Below are 18,275 nucleotides of genomic sequence, written 5' to 3'. Positions count from 1 at the left end.
CCGCAGGTATAGGAGGAGATTATTCTTGCGTCACTGCACTTCATTGGCCCCCCTACACCTCAAACATCTGGAAAGGCACCTACTTCACAACTGGCCCAGGATTATCAGAATTTCAAAACATGAATCTTCATGACACAGGAACATGCCAGGTCTCTGTAGTAGTAGCTGATGAATGAATAGACCTTCAGGCGAATGGTTAATCAGCCGGCCCCACTCTAATTAATAGTTTAGGATGCCAGCTCATGGGTTAGGGAGGAACCTTGGGCTCAGACTTAGTTCAAGGTCTATGGCCTTCAAAGGAACGCAGGGAATCATCCAACTGACATGAGATTTTGGAGGCGTTCCTCTCTTGCAGACCTGGCTCACAATATCTGCAAGTGGCCATTTTCTCTCCCTGTCAGCACTTGGCATCATGTGGAAGGGAATCATGGAGGCAGATTCACAGAGCAGGCTCTTCCCATCTTCTCCAAAGCTCTTGCTGACCACACAGATCTTTACCAAGATTTACGAGGCAATGGAGGATCCTTGCATGGACTGGATGACCTCTGCAGCCAAATCCCAAACACCAAGATACCAATTACTCCACAGGGGCACAGATGCTTGGGGTGGATACCCTGTCATGGACGTGGCCAAATAAGTTACTCTATTTTTCCCCCTGATTCCTGTTGTAATTTCCAAGATCCTCAAAGGGTGCCAGGGTCTTGATGGTCCCATATAGGAAGAAGAAAACCTGGTTCCCAATTTTCTTGCAATTGGTTCTACATGGAGCGCGTGTCCACATTGGGATGGACAATAATGCAAGTGGTATCCTCCCAGCATCGCATGCTCTCGGGATGATTACAGAACAGAGGGCTGATGGTCGTGGGTATGCCATCTGATGTAACCTTAGCTATTCAACAATACGTGCGCCCATTAACACTCAGATGCTATGTAGGCACTGGTGGTCATTTTCAAACCGTTGAAGCAAGGGATGTATTCATCCACTGACGTGTGACCCTCTTCGAAGCCTGCAACTTCTGAGGGAGGATTTTGACACAGGTCTTGCTGTGTCATTCTCACAAGCCCAAGTGTCTACTATGTGGGTGTTCAGCGAGCCCTTGGCCAGCATAGTGCTGATTGACCTTTACACTGGCCACATTTTGAAATGTTTTCTAGCTTCCCGTGACCAACTCAAGAAATTGTAACTTCATGGGGCCTTTGCCTTGTCCTGTCGACTCTGAAGGAGCCTAACTTTGTCCGTATGCACGAGATGCTTATTAGGCTTTTTCCTTTCAAAGTCTTGCTGTTGACAGCAATTACTTATGTTAGGCGGTTAAGTGAGATTGCAACCTTGCAGTGGTTGCTTCCTTACTTGTGCCTTCCCCCGGGAGCTATGTATCAAAATACTTTCACCCTTTTACCAAAAGATCTCCTCACCTGTCCACAGGTTACAGGAGATTATTCTACCAATGTACTCCTCAGAAGGCTCACTTGGGGGTCTAGCTTGGGGTCTACATGTCTATCTGCATCGTACCACCCTTGATCAAATTTGGAATTCCTCTACTTTCTCTTTTGGGCTGAGCCATCAGGTCAAGAAGGCCTCCACAGCTACCCCCAGCAGGCGTAGAAGGTAGATATTCTCTGTTGCTTTTGAGCTCAGCCAGACTCCGATTCCCCAGCGATTTAAGGTAGATCAAAATGCTGCATGGACACATATTAAAGAGCGGCACATGTTGGAAATTTGCAGAGCATCTACATGAACATCACCCTCCACATGTGTGCTCCACTATAAGCCTTATGTAAGGGTTGATTTAGTTGGTTCCTTCACTTTGGGGGTCCTTCTGGAAGCACCAGAGTGTCATTTACCTGGTTATATAAAAGGTGATGTAAGTTCACGGCACTGGTCTTTGGTCGGAAGTCTTGGGGTTGCCAGAGCCACACTATGTGTAGGACTGGGACAACGGTAATGAATGCTCTTATTACTTACCGTTAATCTTCAATATGGTAAGTCCTTATCAACGCTGTCACTGTCTTTGTCCCACCTTTCCTCCCTGTTACGTAGCTTTAAGACAGGAGAAAAGATGTCTTTTTGTGAAGATCACTGGTAAGTTGCCAAGGCATTTTTCTTCCCATCTGCCCTTTTGCCTACACAACGATGTTGCCTCACTCTTCTGAGTGGGCGAGGGATGTGAAATCTTTCTCTTCTGGGCCAACCGTCTTGAGCTCGCACTTATTGAGAAATACTCTGTCAAAACATACATGTTACATTTCCACCTTAAACTCAAACTAATATGTTCTAAAAGACGTCTCCATGAGGGTAATCTTACTTCACTTATACAACTTCATCCCAATTAACTTCATAAAACATCCTAGTGCTTATGTGTTCTGTGATTGCACAAGTAAAACATGTAAAATTGATTTAATTTGCAGTGTGACCATTACACAACTCATAAATAAATTAATTAAAACATTCTAGGAAATTTGCATGTGACTATTGGTGGTGTGCCCAGATCCCATAGTCAGTCCGGTGTCTCGGCCCGGGTCTCTTGATACTGTTTTAACTTCCATTTGAAATGAATTGGGCTGGACAAAGTGTTTGCAGGATCACGGCAGGAAACTAGACTCGCAAATGTTTTATTGGGATAAATTGGTGAAACCCAATATTTTGTAACGGGGCAAAGATGAGCAGCAAGATCAATTATTCAAAACTTCACCAAACCCCTACCGGCACTGGTGATAAAGGGTTGGTTGATCACATCTCAAGTCCATCATGCAGCCATACACTGCAATTTATAATATTCTATATTAAACCTCCCCTCAAGTAAATTCTCCCTTACCTACTGAACGTACTCTTAACTGTCTGCACAATCCTTTCACGTTCCAGGCTTTTGGGAGCAGTACGCATCCAAGCTTTCACAAACATTACCCATCTTTATTTTAATTCCTAGATTAGGTCTTCACCTGTTAGCTCTTTATTGGTTACCCATCGTCTTTTCTTCTGCTTTCTCCTTTCCTTCTAGACTACGCTTTGGAGACCGCAGGTGGGGGCACAATGCGCCACTTTTTGGACAAGCCTAGGTACCTTAGGAATACCTCGCGCCTAGAAACACTTGTGTACATGCGCGTTATAAATAGCTTATCAGTGCCCAGTCATTTTACCGAAAATAAATCAGAGTGGTAAGTTTTACCAAAACTCAAAATACCGGAAAAATACTGAACATTTGAATTAAATATATATATGGTGGTAGTGGGGTAAGGAATTAAAATGGGTGGGCATGGGATTGTGGTGGGATAAAAGGATAGAAAAACAGGGATTTAAGGAGACCCCCACTCCCTAAATAAAAAATAAAAACAATTCGGTATTTTTTTGGTATTTTGGCTTCGGAGTAAAATCGAATGTAACCGATTTATCATATCATAATACTACAGTGGTGTTTTAGCACAGTATACAAACGTTGTAAAATAACACAAGAAAGGCATGCTAACTTTGAAAGGGCATATGTTAACTTTCAAAGGCTAATTGTGCAGGAAAGGCAGTGTAGAAATTGAGTGTTATCAGCAACTTGAAGGAGGTATCGATAATCATTCAAGGTGATTTTAGGCAATGCCGTTCAAACTATTAATGCTTAACTCCATCACCCGAAGAGCACATATTGCCATGTTTATTTTGCAAGGTCTCCAAGCAGACCACCACTGCCATGTCTATGCAAAGAGTGCTACCCAATACCCCGTTCAGAATCTGAAACTTTTGCAAACCCAAATTCAATAATCAGCAGCCAGCGATCACAATCAATATCAGTAACCACCCAGAATTTCCAAGTGCCCAAACACAAAATATGCACCAACCCGGCAAGACAACGAGCAAACGACTGACACGGATCGTTATTTGCACCCGATTGGGAATCGTACACAATCACCAGAAATATGACGCAGTCAGCAATATGAGTATATGAGCAAATTGCTCGTGGCAACATTTTTACAAATCTCACGCAGCTCTTAAGACACACAGGCTACAATGCAAATGTACAGCGATGAGTCAGAACAGAATCGTGCCCTGATGAAATCTTCGAAATAGTTGCCGGTGAAACACGTGCCAAGCAACAGCCCCGAGGCAATTTAAATACAGTAGTATAACTGCAAACAGGTAAGCAACAGGAAGCACCATAATTCGTCACGTGTTCCTCCAGAATCTACCCATTAAAGAGATTGCATTACTACTCCTGCATTCATTCTACTTACAGCAAAGGCTGTCGAGAGTTGTAGGAGAAGGCAGTTCAGCGACTGTCCATTTAGAGAGGATTACAGTGATAAATGCACACCACGTTTTAGATCCAGCGAGGCCCTTCTGCCTGAGTTCCCACATCGGATCACCTCTTAAATAATACCGCGAAGAAATAGCAAATATGTCACGAGCGCAGAATTAAAACTTCTGAGCTGCTTGACTCCATCCAAATTGGTCTGTGAAGTCAGAAGGCAAATGCCCTCTTCACCCGTGTCAGATTTTCCTAGAAAGTGAGATCAGAAATTCAAAAGGCGGATTTGTTCTTTTGTTTTTTTCCCATAGTACATTCCTGCCCACGACCACACTCATCTTTCCATTTTGAACACATCGCTAAAGATTCGCAAGCCTTAAAAATGCACGTGCCTATTTATCACTGATGGGCCTCCTTACGAGTTGGGCGGTATAATTAGTGGTAATTCGGTATGCAGTAATAAAATCGCGGCAAAAATGTCACCTTTACAAAAAATCGCGGCAAAAATGCAGTGGTTTGACCCGGTAAAGGTGTAACCCATTATACCATTTAAGGGGAGCAGGGGTTGCGGGGGTGTCCCCCGCTTCCCTTAAATGGTATAATGAGTCTGGCGGTTGCGGGGGTGTCCTCCACACCCTTTACATGTATTGCGGCAGGAAAACCACTGCCTTTTTGCCGTGATTTTTTGTGTAAACAGCCATTTTTGCAGCGATTTTAACACATGGAACCAGTAATTCTGCTGGACGGAATTACTGTTACTGATGTGGTGTCTGGTGGAATAAATGCCACATTGCCAATTGACGGGTTCACCCACCAAACATCGGGGGTACCTGTAATTTCATCTGGAGGCATTACCACCGGAAATCAACTACGATCGCTGAATCTGCCCATTTCCGGTGGAAAAACAGGTTACTGCTGGAAAATTGTACAAAATTACTGAATGGTAATTTCACCGGCAGAATGACCGCCAATTGCAAAAAAATGGCATGCTACAAACAAGAAGCTCAGCAGTGACCATCTTTAAAAACAAAATCCATTCTGAATCACACATTTCCATGTTGCCATCCAAGCCCAGAAGGGGTACCAAACATGCCTGGCGACAATGGCAAAGGGAAGGTGCCTGAAATGCAGGTAAGAAAGCTCACATTTTGTGGGGTTGAGCACCAGGTTCTCATGGACGAGGTCATCAGCGATGCAGAGGAGGTATTTGAGTTACTACCGTGAAAAACCCCATTCCTGAGAAAAAATGGCAATTTGGACTGATATACAGGAGAAGGTTGTGGCGGTTGGAACTGTTCCACCACAACAACCCAGATTACAGGAAGCAGGGGAATGACCTAAAGGCCAGTGTATGCAGCCTACTGTCCATCCACAGGGGGAGACAGCTGCCACAGGAGGTGGCACAGCAGAGCCACTCACCCGCTGGGAGAAAAAGGCCAGCAGTGTACTCCACATGGTAGGCATTGAGGGAATTGGAGGAGTGGAAGTTGGAGCAGCCAGTCAATCTGGGACTGGTAAGTAGGAAAGTCACCTCTCTAATGCGAATAAATGACCTGACTCGCTAGCCTATGCCTCTGCCTGGCCAAGTTTTCAGATTGACACCATGGCTAGGCTCACAGCCCACCAAAAGGCAATGGGACCAATGCCAGAGCAAGACCAATCATGTACCATCCATGGTGGGACACCATGTCCACAACACTGTGAAAGTAGAAACATACCACTGCATACATGGACAAGTGGCCTCATACTATCTGGAGATGTACCTATCAGGGCAGCTCATGGTTATGCATCCAACAGAAACTCCTTTTGTACACATGCATGTGTAAAACACCCAGATGCTAATCAACCAACATGTAAAACACCATCGCCAATTGCTTGCCTGACACATTTAAATGTCATGTGCGCAAGGCTTCTGCCAATGAAGGCCTGTGAGCCTGGCAGGGGAAACTCTTCATGTCTCCTTGCTTTAGTCCAACCTCCCAAGTGCTGTGTGTGTGACTGTTAGGAAAGATTTCGTAATTGTAGGTAATTTTCCTTCCATGTGGCAACCCCTAAACTTTTTGCTGTTGTTTTTCACCTTGTTCTCGACTTTGCCAGAGAAGTGCAGCCTTCTGCCGCACTCCTCTGGGCTTTCGCTCCTTTCTTACGGGGAAACTGACATGCCCTTAAGACAGTCAGTACTGGGAAACGCTGTTTTCCGTAGTTTCTTTTCTCATGTTGCGGCTTTCGTGCAACATGACACAAGAGGGCACTGTAAGCTAAGTTACAGCTCTCTTGGGTCTCTAGCCTTCTACAGGCCCTAGATACTCTTTTAGGATTGTAACTGATCGGTGCAAGTGATTCACGGACGGGAATGGTGGCAGCGATCGTTTCTTGTGTTTTGAGCTCCTTTTGGCGTTCTAAGCGTGTTTCTCGCGCTTAACCCAAAATGGTGGCCTGGCTCCCAAAACGGCCAGACCACGAGGCTCCTTTGTCCTGTCCGCTGACCGTCTTGCTCCCTTCACCTTCCCCGGGTCGAGCCGACCCGGGGCCTTCCTTATTTGGGCATGTACTTTCCCGCGAAACACGGATGCTTTCGCGGGCTTCTACATGTCTTGTGTGTGCCTCCAGGATGTGGGCTGGGATGTCTGGTCCCAATACACATCCTGGGTGCCAGAGAGTCTAGGGTGGTGTGAATGCCTGGGACCACCGTGGTCCGTGATTGGTCCACGAATGGTGTGAGTGTTGATGAGCGGATCTCCCATTGGGTCCCCTCCGTTTTGGCGCGAAGGGAACCGTGGATAAGAGGGGGCTGGAAACACCACTACCATGTCGATCTCCTGAGTTCTCACGAACGAAGGAATACAGGAGCCAAGTATCCTGCAACCAAGAGGCTGAACCGAGGAATCGCTGGTGACCCGCTGAAGGACTTCTCCTCTGCACTGCTGTCGCCTTGTGAAACCCTTTTTACCTTTGATCGAACCAGAAGGCCTGTACTGGTACTTCGACCCTTGGAATAGCGGGAACAGCTATTCTCGGCATCTTCACCATCTCCTGCCAGTAAGCCTTCGGACGCGTCTCTGGGCCATCCAGTAGACTGACCAGCTTACACGGGAGTCTTGCTCTGTAACTGCGGCCAGGTTGTGTAGTATTTCGAGTCCTTGTCACTCTCACACGCTTCGTACACTTGGCGTTCCCAGGTTTGAAGTGAGTAGTGTACATTTGGCTCAGATACACACGGCCGCTCCGTTGCCCGGCTGTGGTAACAAACTGTGCAGGTTTCTTCGATTGGGACGTCTTTTACTCAACTCTGCTGCTGCAGACTCAACACGACGACGAGACGTTCCCTGCTCTTCTGAACCTGCCAGCGACTGAAACGGACACGGAGAAGCCTGGGTCTGCTTGCATCGGGGACCGGTGAGTAGCATAGCTAGGAACTGGTCGCCCTCCTGCAGGAGCCCATAGCTTTTCCCCGCTGTGTCAAAACAGCGCCCTTTTCCGTACTCGTGCTCTGCTTCTGCCCACAGTGGAGGCTGCGCTTGAGTCGCGGAACTTGTTCTTCTTCATTTATGCACTAAACTGAACTGCCTGACTTCCCTCGAAGAGCTTCCCCTTTTGCCCGTTGGCACCAGCGTGTGCAGGTACTTTTGAGCACAAGGCTCCACTCTTCGTAGGGCTCAGACTTCCTTTTAGTTAGGTGCCTCTGAAGGCGAACTGGGTCTAAGCATTATTTCGCACTGCCTGTTTTCCCTCCCTTTTAGGTGGACTACACATTTCGTGCATCTAACGCTTGAGACTTGTTGTATTTGTATATATATTGTATTGGTATGGTATGTGTTGGTTTAGTATTGTTATATTGTGATTTTCTCGCTACGGTCATTGTTTTAAAGGCCTTGGAATAAATGTGTATATATTTTTAATATAACACACCTGTTTGGAGTAGTTTGTAAGTGTTCTTGCTTTGTGTGCTCATTGCGGGCTTTCAGTCACCCTCACCCCTCTTGAGACCTAGTCTTGACCGCCGCGATCGCTACCTTGATTGGTCTGGCTCGTCCAGAGGTTACCCTGTTCCAAGTAATTAGGTTGGCCTTCTGAACTTCTGCGCCACCAGGACAGAGTTCAGAAATCCGTCTTAACAAATTGGTGTACAGCGGTGGGATACGACTGAAGGTATCCAGTGTTGCGCACGAACTAAGGCATTTCAGGTTATTCCAACCAGGACACGTAGTGAATTGTTGTAGTATAACTTTAAAAAGGCCATAGTCCTATCTAACAGTATGGAAACAAATACCATGTTAACTTTAAATGCTTCCAAATCAGAAACATTGAAAAAGATGTGTGCGGAGAGAGGTGTTTCCTCTCAAGGCACGAAATTGGATATGATCCAAAGAATCGTGGCGTGGAAAGAAGCGCAGCTTCACGCTATAACTTCTGAGGACAGTGCGGAAGGAGGTGGGGCTGCTCTCACTGGTAGAACCGACGGTTCCGCCGCTGCACTGATCCACCGCGACCACGAGGACAGGGAGGATGAGATGTCTAATGTTTCCTCTGCCAGTGCTGATGGGGAGGCTACGCTTGAATTCAAGAAGCAAGAGCTCCGGTTTAGGCAGAAGGAGCTTGAATTCAGCATAGCCAAACTAAAAATCGAACAGGCAGAAAAACAGAAAGACAGGGATCACCAGTTGGAACTGGCCAAGCTTCAGGTTGCAAATGGGTCCAAGGGTCCTGGACATGGGTCTGGGGCCTCCTCTCATCCACGGTTTCCGAAAGATCTGCTCAGTGTGCATGAGGAAAGGAATGACATTATGGACTGGCTGAATGCGTTTGAGTATGCATGCGAAGTTCAACAAGTTGACAATGCTGACAAGATTGCCTGGTTACTCAGCAGACTGCCCCATTCTGGCTGTAGTGCCATTATGGAAATGTCGAAGGCTGAGCGAGCTGATTTCGCAATGTTAAAGCAAACTCTCATTTTAAAGTTTGGGAAGACTCCGGCCCAATATTTGAAACGTTTCAGAGAGTATAAGAAAAAGGAAGGTGGTACTTGGGTTTCTTATGTCACTGAATCCTTGAAAAACTTAACTGGCTGGGTCGAAGGTTATAAGGTTTCTACCTTCGAAGGCATGATAAATCTTGTCATGCTGGAACACATTTTTGCATCTTCTTCCCCGGAGCTTAAGCAGCATTTGGCCGATTCGAAGGAGATAGATCCTAAAAAGCTGGCCATTGCAGCAGACTTATGGGTGTCACATCGAGTGTCCCATAAGGACAAAACTCACCCTGGTAAGCAGGAGGAAGGGAAAAAGTCCAAAGATAAGGAGGGTGGAGAATCTGATAAATCTTCTTCTCAAAAGGGCCACAAAAAGAAAAATAAGGGTAAGACACAAGAGAACTCACAGGGTAGTGGAGGTCAGCCTCCGAAACAGAACTCTGGTTACAATAAGCCTCCCTATGTAAACAGACCCAATGGATCTTGTTTTGCTTGTGGAGCAACTGACCACGTGAAGGGGGATCCCCGGTGTAAGGTTAGACCTTTGGGGGTCCACTCCGCTAATCTGGCCTTCTCCTCCTACGAGGAAGAAGAGATTACAGGAGCATCCTTCTCCTCAGACTAATTTCCCAGCGGGATAGAGGCTGAGGTAGTTTTAGTTTCCCTGGGTTCCTGGGAGCCTAAAGTCGAAGAGGCTTATGCTAGGATTCCGGATAATACCAAGCACTACTTTAAAGACAGTGTGCCTATCAATGGAGTAGATACTCCAGCTCTTGGGGATAGTGGGTGCAGTCGCACTGTAGTGGATTCTACCTTGGTAGACTCAGAGGAAGTTGCCAGAGCTACTCTGATGCCCACTAAGTTGGCTGACGGCCCACTCCGTATGTTCCCAGTAATACCTGTAAATCTTACTTTAAATGGTACAGTAGTCAGGATTCCAGTGAGCATTCAGAGAAACGTCCCAGGAAAGGTCTTGTTAGGTAATGATCTCAGAGCTTTAGGGCTCGTAGGAGACACTGCCGAAAGACCCTACACGCGGTCTCAAGCACGGGCAGCATTGGCCAAGACCAATACGCCGCCCCAGCCGAAGGGGAAACCCAAGGCGAAAGGAGTCGACAAGTCAAGACGAGGGAAAGAGAATATTCCCCCGAGCTCGCCTACCACTGCGGTGGAGGAAGTTGGTCAATCGCCCGGGCCTGACAAGGAGGTGGCGATGCCTGAAGTATTTGACCCCAACGACCATCCTGAACTAAAAGACTTGTTAGTTGAAGGAGGTCCTGATAGGGACGAATTCAGTAAAGGCCAACGTGAGTGCCCATCTCTGGAAGGCCTAAGGAGACAGGCCTACTCCCAGCTTGAGGGTGAACCTCCTGGGACGCATAGGATTTATTGGGAAGGTGGACTCCTGTATAGTGAGCCCACAGAGTCTACAGAAGGAGACCATAGGAGGTTGGTGGTTCCCCTTGCTGTTAGGCCCTTCCTCCTGCAGTTGGCGCATGAAGTGCCCCTTGCTGATCACCTTGGTATTAAGAGGACCAAGCAAAGGTTATCCATGCACTTCTACTGGCCCAAGATGGGGGTGCAAGTAGAAAGTCACTGCAGGAGTTGTGCCTCCTGCGAGTTATCTGGTAAGGTTGGCGCGACAATCCAAGCTCCGTTGGTACCGCTCCCAGTTGTGGGGGTACCATTTGAAAGGGTAGGGATCGACATCGTTGGTCCCCTTGACTCGCAAACATCCTCAGGCAATAGGTTTATCCTGGTGCTGGTCGACCATGCAACCAGATATCCTGAGGCCATCCCATTGAAAACTTTAACTGCCAAGTCAGTTGCAAAAGCTTTGCTTGGCATATTTACAAGGGTTGGCTTCCCTAAAGAAGTTGTGTCGGATCGTGGCAGCAACTTTATGTAGAAGTATATGCAGGCTATGTGGAAAGAATGTGGGGTCACCTACAAGTTCTCTTCTCATACCACCCCCAGACCAATGGTCTGGTGGAACGTTTCAACAGAATGTTAAAGAGCATGATTGGGGCTCTGGAGGAACCTCAGAGAAGAAAATGGGATCTTTTTTTACCATGCTTACTGTTTGCCTACCGAGAGGTACCACAGGAGGGTGTTGGCTTCAGCCCCTTCGAACTTCTGTTCGGTCATCCTGTACGGGGACCCTTAGCCATCGTCAAAGAGGGATGGGAGATGCCCACTCCCCCTGTTACTACCAACGTAGTTGATTATGTGCTAGGGCTCAGAAAACGGATGGTACTTCTGATGGGCTTGGCTAGTGATAAACTGAAGGCAGGACAAGCGCTGGTGAAACATTGGTACGACCAGAAAGCTTCCCTCATCAACTTTACACCTGGTCAGCAAGTCCTGATCATGAATCCCATAAGGCCTCGAGCTTTACAGGACAAATGGTCAGGCCCTTACACAGTGGTGGAGCCCCTGGGTGAGGTTAACTATTTAGTGGACCTTGGAAGGCCTGGACAGGCTCCAAAAGTGTTTCACGTGAATAGCCTGAAGGCTTTCGTCCCAAGAGTCGAAATCGCAGCACTGCAACTGGCTTCAGATGTTGAGGAAGAGGAGTCTGAACCTCTCCCAGACCTGTTCCAAAGCGGTCCTTCAGATAGATCCTTTGAGGGTGTCCGAGTAGCCCCTCACCTGACTTCTGATCAGCAGGCTGAGGTGAAAAGTTTGCTTCGGCAATTTTCCCCCCTGTTTTCACAGTCGCCGGGTTTGACACCTTGGTGCAAACATAACATTGACACAGGAGACAGTGTACCTACCAAAGGTAGGGGATACAGGATGTCAGACAAAGTACGGTCTTATATTAAGACCGAGGTCAACAAAATGTTAGACCTGGGGGTGATTGAACCCTCTAGTAGTCCTTGGTCCAGCCCTGTGGTTTTGGTTCCAAAGGCAGGCACTTCTGAATTGAGGTTCTGCGTGGATTACAGGGCTCTGAATGCTGTCACCAAGACAGATGCACACCCCTTGCCTCGAACAGATGAGCTGGTGTATACTTTGGGTGCCTCCAAGTACCTCAGCACGTTTGACCTCACTGCTGGCTATTGGCAAATAGCTTTAGCAGAACATGCCAAGGAGAAGACATCATTTTCTACTCCAGACGGCCTTTACCCATTCCGGGTAATGCCGTTCGGGTTGAAGAATGCACCTGCCACTTTCCAGAGGCTTGTGAATCATGTTTTGAATGGGTTGGACGAATTCTGTCTTGCATATCTGGACGATATAGCAGTTTTCAGTGCCACCTGGGAAGACCATGTGAAACACCTCGGGATTGTGCTCCAGGCTCTTCAGAAAGCACACTTGACCATAAAGGCTAGTAAATGCCAGATTGGACAAGGCTCAGTGGTTTACCTTGGACATGAAGTAGGTGGAGGGAGGATACAGCCTCTTCCCAGTAAAGTACAAGCAGTACAAGACTGGCCTACCCCCACTACACAAACCCAAGTGAGAGCCTTCTTAGGACTCACGGGGTATTACCGCAATTTCGTGGCAGACTATGGCACCATAGCTGCCCCTCTGACTGCCCTCACAACTCCGAAGAAACCCAAGAAGGTAACTTGGACCGACGAGTGTGAGAAGGCCTTCAATGGCTTAAAAGACTCCTTGTGCCAGGCCCCTGTCCTCAAGGCCCCTGATTATCAAAGACCTTTTATCGTGCAGACGGACGCCTCTGACACTGGGATAGGAGCTGTACTATCACAAGTAGATGAGAAGGGTAAGGAACACCCTATTGGTTTTATTAGCCGCCAGCTTAAGGACAGAGAGCTCAGATGGTCCACGGTAGAGAAAGAATGTTTCTCTGTTGTGTGGGCCCTAAGGAAGCTGAGGCCCTACCTCTATGGGACCCACTTCACTGTGCAAACTGACCATAAGCCCTTAAAGTGGCTAATGAACATGAAGGGGGAGAATCCAAAGTTGCTTAGGTGGTCCATAAGTCTACAAGGCTTCGACTTCACTATTGAGCATAGGCCAGGTGTCCAACATAGCAATGCTGATGGGTTGTCCAGAATGTTTAACCGACCTGAACAAGAGACTCATCCAGGGGTGGATTAGTTCCCCCTGTCCATAGTCTGGGAAGGGCGAGTGTTAGGAAAGATTTCGTAATTGTAGGTAATTTTCCTTCCATGTGGCAACCCCTAAACTTTTTGCTGTTGTTTTTCACCTTGTTCTCGACTTTGCCAGAGAAGTGCAGCCTTCTGCCGCACTCCTCTGGGCTTTCGCTCCTTTCTTACGGGGAAACTGACATGTCCTTAAGACAGTCAGTACCGGGAAACGCTGTTTTCCGTAGTTTCTTTTATCATGTTGCGGCTTTCGTGCAACATGACACAAGAGGGCACTGTAAGCTAAGTTACAGCTCTCTTGGGTCTCTAGCCTTCTACAGGCCCTAGATACTCTTTTAGGATTGTAACTGATCGGTGCAAGTGATTCACGGACGGGAATGGTGGCAGCGATCGTTTCTTGTGTTTTGAGCTCCTTTTGGCGTTCTAAGCGCATTTCTCGCGCTTAACCCAAAATGGTGGCCTGGCTCCCAAAATGGCCAGACCACGAGGCTCCTTTGTCCTGTCTGCTGACCGTCTTGCTCCCTTCACCTTCCCCGGGTCGAGCCGACCCGGGGCCTTCCTTATTTGGGCATGTACTTTCCCGCGAAACACGGATGCTTTCGCGGGCTTCTATATGTCTTGTGTGTGCCTCCAGGATGTGGGCTGGGATGTCTGGTCCCAATACACATCCTGGGTGCCAGAGAGTCTAGGGTGGTGTGAATGCCTGGGACCACCGTGGTCCGTGATTGGTCCACGAATGGTCTGAGTGTTGATGAGCGGATCTCCCATTGGGTCCCCTCCATTTTGGCGCGAAGGGAACCGTGGATAAGAGGGGGCAGGAAACACCACTACCATGTCGATCTCCTGAGTTCTCACGAACGAAGGAATACAGGAGCCAAGTATCCTGCAACCAAGAGGCTGAACCGAGGAATCGCTGGTGACCCGCTGAAGGACTTCTCCTCTGCACTGCTGTCGCCTTGTGAAACCCTTTTTACCTTTGATCGAACCAGAAGGCCTGTACTGGTACTTCGACCCTTGGAATAGCGGGAACAGCTATTCTCGGCATCTTCACCATCTCCTGCCAGTAAGCATTCGGAAGCGTCTCTGGGCCATCCAGTAGACTGACCAGCTTACACGGGAGTCTTGTTCTGTAACCGCCGCCAGGTTGTGTAGTATTTCGATTCCTTGTCACTCTCACACGCTTCGTACACTTGGCGTTCCCAGGTCTGAAGTGAGTAGTGTACATTTGGCTCAGATACACACGGCCGCTCCGTTGCCCGGCTGTGGTAACAAACTGTGCGGGTTTCTTCGATTGGGACGTCTTTTACTCAACTCTGCTGCTGCAGACTCAACACGACGACGAGACGTTCCCTGCTCTTCTGAACCTGCCAGCGACTGAAATGGACGCGGAGAAGCCTGGGTCTGCTTGCATCGGGGACCGTTGAGTAGCATAGCTAGGAACTGGTCGCCCTCCTGCAGGAGCCCATAGCTTTTCCCCGCTGTGTCAAAACAGCGCCCTTTTCCGTACTCGCGCTCTGCTTCTGCCCACAGTGGAGGCTGCGCTTGAGTCACGGAACTTGTTCTTCTTCATTTATGCACTAAACTGAACTGCCTGACTTCCCTCGAAGAGCTACCCCTTTTGCCCGTTGGCACCAGCGTGTGCAGGTACGTTTGAGCACAAGGCTCCACTCTTCGTAGGGCTCGGACTTCCTTTTAGTTAGGTGCCTCTGAAGGCGAACTGGGTCTAAGCATTATTTCGCACTGCCTGTTTTCCCTCCCTTTTAGGTGGACTACACATTTCGTGCATCTAACGCTTGAGACTTGTTGTATTTGTATATATATTGTATTGGTATGGTATGTGTTGGTTTAGTATTGTTATATTATGATTTTCTCGCTACGGTCATTCTTTTAAAGGCCGTGGAATAAATGTGTATATATTTTTAATATAACACCTGTTTGGAGTAGTTTGTAAGTGTTCTTGCTTTGTGTGCTCATTGCGGGCTTTCAGTCACCCTCACCCCTTTTGAGACCTAGTCTTGACCGCCGCGATCGCTACCTTGATTGGTCTGGCTCGTCCAGAGGTTACCCTGTTCCAAGTAATTAGGTTGGCCTTCTGAACTTCTGCGCCACCAGGACAGAGTTCAGAAATCCGTCTTAACAGTGACCTGCCAAAATACCCTGTCCATTTCCTGTGCAGACATGACAGAGCAATCCCCAAGGTGGACATCACACCAAGCACCATGTCAAACAAAAGTCTACCCTCACATCCTGCAAGCAATGTGTATCTCAGAGGCCATATGTACCAATGGTTGCATGAACCATCCCTAACCCCATTAGCCTTGGCCAGCATCGTGCAAAATGCATGAGTGTCCTGTTATGCCATGTACCTGTCCTCATGATAAGTGACGGCATGTAATTTGCCACCACCCAGGTACACAGCCCACCCAGGAAGATGAAGCCAGGCCTAGTATATAAGGGTCAATGGGACAGGCCACTGGAGCACCAAGGGCCAAACAACAATCACAAGAACCTTCGACTCCACCCTGAACACCACATCCATGGCACCCAACAAAAGACATCTGCCAAAAAAGCATCTGGCACCAGAACCAGAATGCCAGCTGCACGCATCAGTCACACTGATTCCATCCCAGGAGTTGTGGCCACGGATACCACCACCACTGACACTGCCGCCAATGCTGTGCCACAACCACCAGACACCACAATCAACACTGCTGCCGATGCAGCCACCCCACCTGCTGCAACACCACAAGAATGCACGCTCCTGTGGAGACCTTTGACCACTCCCATTCCATTCCACCCCGGCCAGCAATGGGGTAACACTGTCAACCACTTTCCCAGCCTCTGACTCTCCCCCCTTACCTGTTCCATCTATTCAATGAAGCCAGTATCAGGACACAGGGACTGATGATGATGGCATTGGACCAGTGGATGCAGGTCGTTGGGGGACAGATACCTGAGAAAGAGCCCAGCCCTGTTCACCCCCCGAGAGTGTCCCACAGCACACACTAGAAGCTGTTTTGCCCGAGGAATATGGTAGACCAAGAGTGTTGGGGATGAGGGAGGTGGAAGGGCAAGAGTGTTTTTTGTAATGGAAAAAAGATCACATACACACTTGAACAGATGAAGCACAGTCATCTTTGAATGGGAGTGATCGATTTACTATGTGACTATAGCCAATCGTTTAAGGTAATTGAAATCAAATTGCCTTAAAAGAAATTCTCAATCAACTCTTCCCACGCAAGACGTCCATGCCTACCTTCATCCCAGCATGTGTGTCATCATCGTCCTCAGGGGTTTGGGGGTGGGCATTTCGTCATACAGGGACATTTCTCCTGAAGCACATGCTCTGCCGTATGGAACTAACAACGAACATTTTGGCCAGCTTGTCTGGCTTGGACATTAGTGTGCCTCCTGTCTGATGGAGACACTAGAACCATCCCTTCATCAGTCTAAATGTACCATCAGAGCATGGTCCCAATATGTGCCTCACTGTAGACCTCCTGCTGTGCTGTCCGTGGGTTTGGTACTGGTGTCATCAGCCACGTAAACTGGGGATAGCCAGAGTCACCTGCAAAGGCAATGGGGATAGGTGTTGGTTACAGACCTATGAGCAAGTGTAACACTTGGTCATAACATAATGGTCAATATGTCAGCTACTGTATTTATGGCACATTTGGAATAAATAATTGTCTATCCCTACGCTATATAATGCCTCTGGGGATAAGGGGGGAAATGGTTAATGTCACTTGGGGATTCCCCCATTTCACATATCAGCGACCCACCAGAGGTAAACGTTTTACACTGTAACTGGAATGTCAATGAACATGTTGTTTGTGGATACCCAGTATGGGGCTTTAATTTATGTGTTCTGATAAGCTTATTGGTAATCTTGTACACTTTGTGATAGTGCTCCTGCTCTTGGGAAATGACATTCAGGGGTTGCAGCATTCATGCCATTACTGCCTGTCAGTGTTGTGCTGTCATCGTGCACAGGAATACTATGCTGTGTCCTGTATAGGTATGGTTTCCCTATGCATTGTGGTACCTGTAGTTCACTCTTAGCACATTTCTTAGTACATTTGGGATCATGCATTTCTGCCAAGCTCTGACGTTGCTCTGCAGGGCCTTGTCCAGTGGAGTGGTGATTTGTATGTGGTGTGCCAGAGGGCAGGTCTTTCATGCTTAGGGCTGTGTCAGGACATGCATTACATTGACATCAAATAGGTGTGTCTCCTGCCACCATTGGTACCCTTTTCACTTGAGAAGCCTGTATGTCTTATTGAATGGCGAGTGTACCTAGCAGGATAGAGACCTGTTGCCCTCTGTGGGTTCCTATATATGCTGGCAGCGTACTGTTTCACAGCACCATGGCATCATGGGAAGCGCACATAGTGAGGTCTGTATCGCAGTTCACCTGAATATTAATGGATGTTATTGATTCTGTTCCTGAACACCTCCTCTGATGGCTGGGGGCCAACAATGTCACATGCGTGCAGTACAGAGCTAGGATGAAATTAGGGAACTAGGCAGCTTCATACAGCCATTTAGTTGTGCAGGTGTGGTGGGTAGTGTGAAGATTCCTTGGATGTCCTTCCTTCTCCTCTAGGGAGAGCCCCTTCCATTGAGGCCAGGCAGGGGAGGCCGCTACCTGATAGTCCCTCTCGGGGTGGTACTCAGTGGATGAATCTCACAGGGAGCTATTCCCTGTATGGGCCTAGGGACGATTGTCTGGGAGGAAGGCGGTATGCACAACACATATCAACCCCTCCCTCATCCTCCTACCCTATACAGGGTTCCATAATCCCACACACTTTCATGTACCTCTGTAGGGTAGATGATCTGACATCCCCAAAAAAATTACAGACATGAGGAAGAGTGGGGACTTCCTATCTACATAATATGTGGAAACTGGGATGAAGAAGAGAGCAAGTGACCAAGTTGAGGATAAGAACATCAATAGTGAGACGAGGACGAGGTACAGAGCAATGCAGAGTG

At 47.9% G+C, this 18,275-nt stretch overlaps 1 protein-coding gene across 2 annotated transcripts in view; it reads right to left on the bottom strand.

The window, feature by feature from the left end:
* The window catches only part of SLC16A14 (solute carrier family 16 member 14), a 374,898-nt gene that overhangs the window by 299,620 nt on the left and 57,003 nt on the right, over positions 1-18,275 (bottom strand). The window contains exon 1 of one of the 2 annotated variants that reach the window (XM_069618295.1): positions 4,219-4,321. The exons of the other annotated variant lie outside the window; for it this stretch is intronic. The gene's annotated coding sequence lies outside the window, so the exon portion shown is untranslated. Of the gene's footprint in view, positions 1-4,218; positions 4,322-18,275 lie in introns of those variants that run through there. 2 annotated transcript variants of the gene reach the window in all.

The sequence above is a fragment of the Ambystoma mexicanum genome, chromosome 10, assembly GCF_040938575.1.
Source record: "Ambystoma mexicanum isolate Mex_15411 chromosome 10, UKY_AmexF1_1, whole genome shotgun sequence".
Lineage (NCBI taxonomy): Eukaryota > Metazoa > Chordata > Amphibia > Caudata > Ambystomatidae > Ambystoma > Ambystoma mexicanum.
This window is presented reverse-complemented; position numbering and strand designations above follow the sequence as displayed.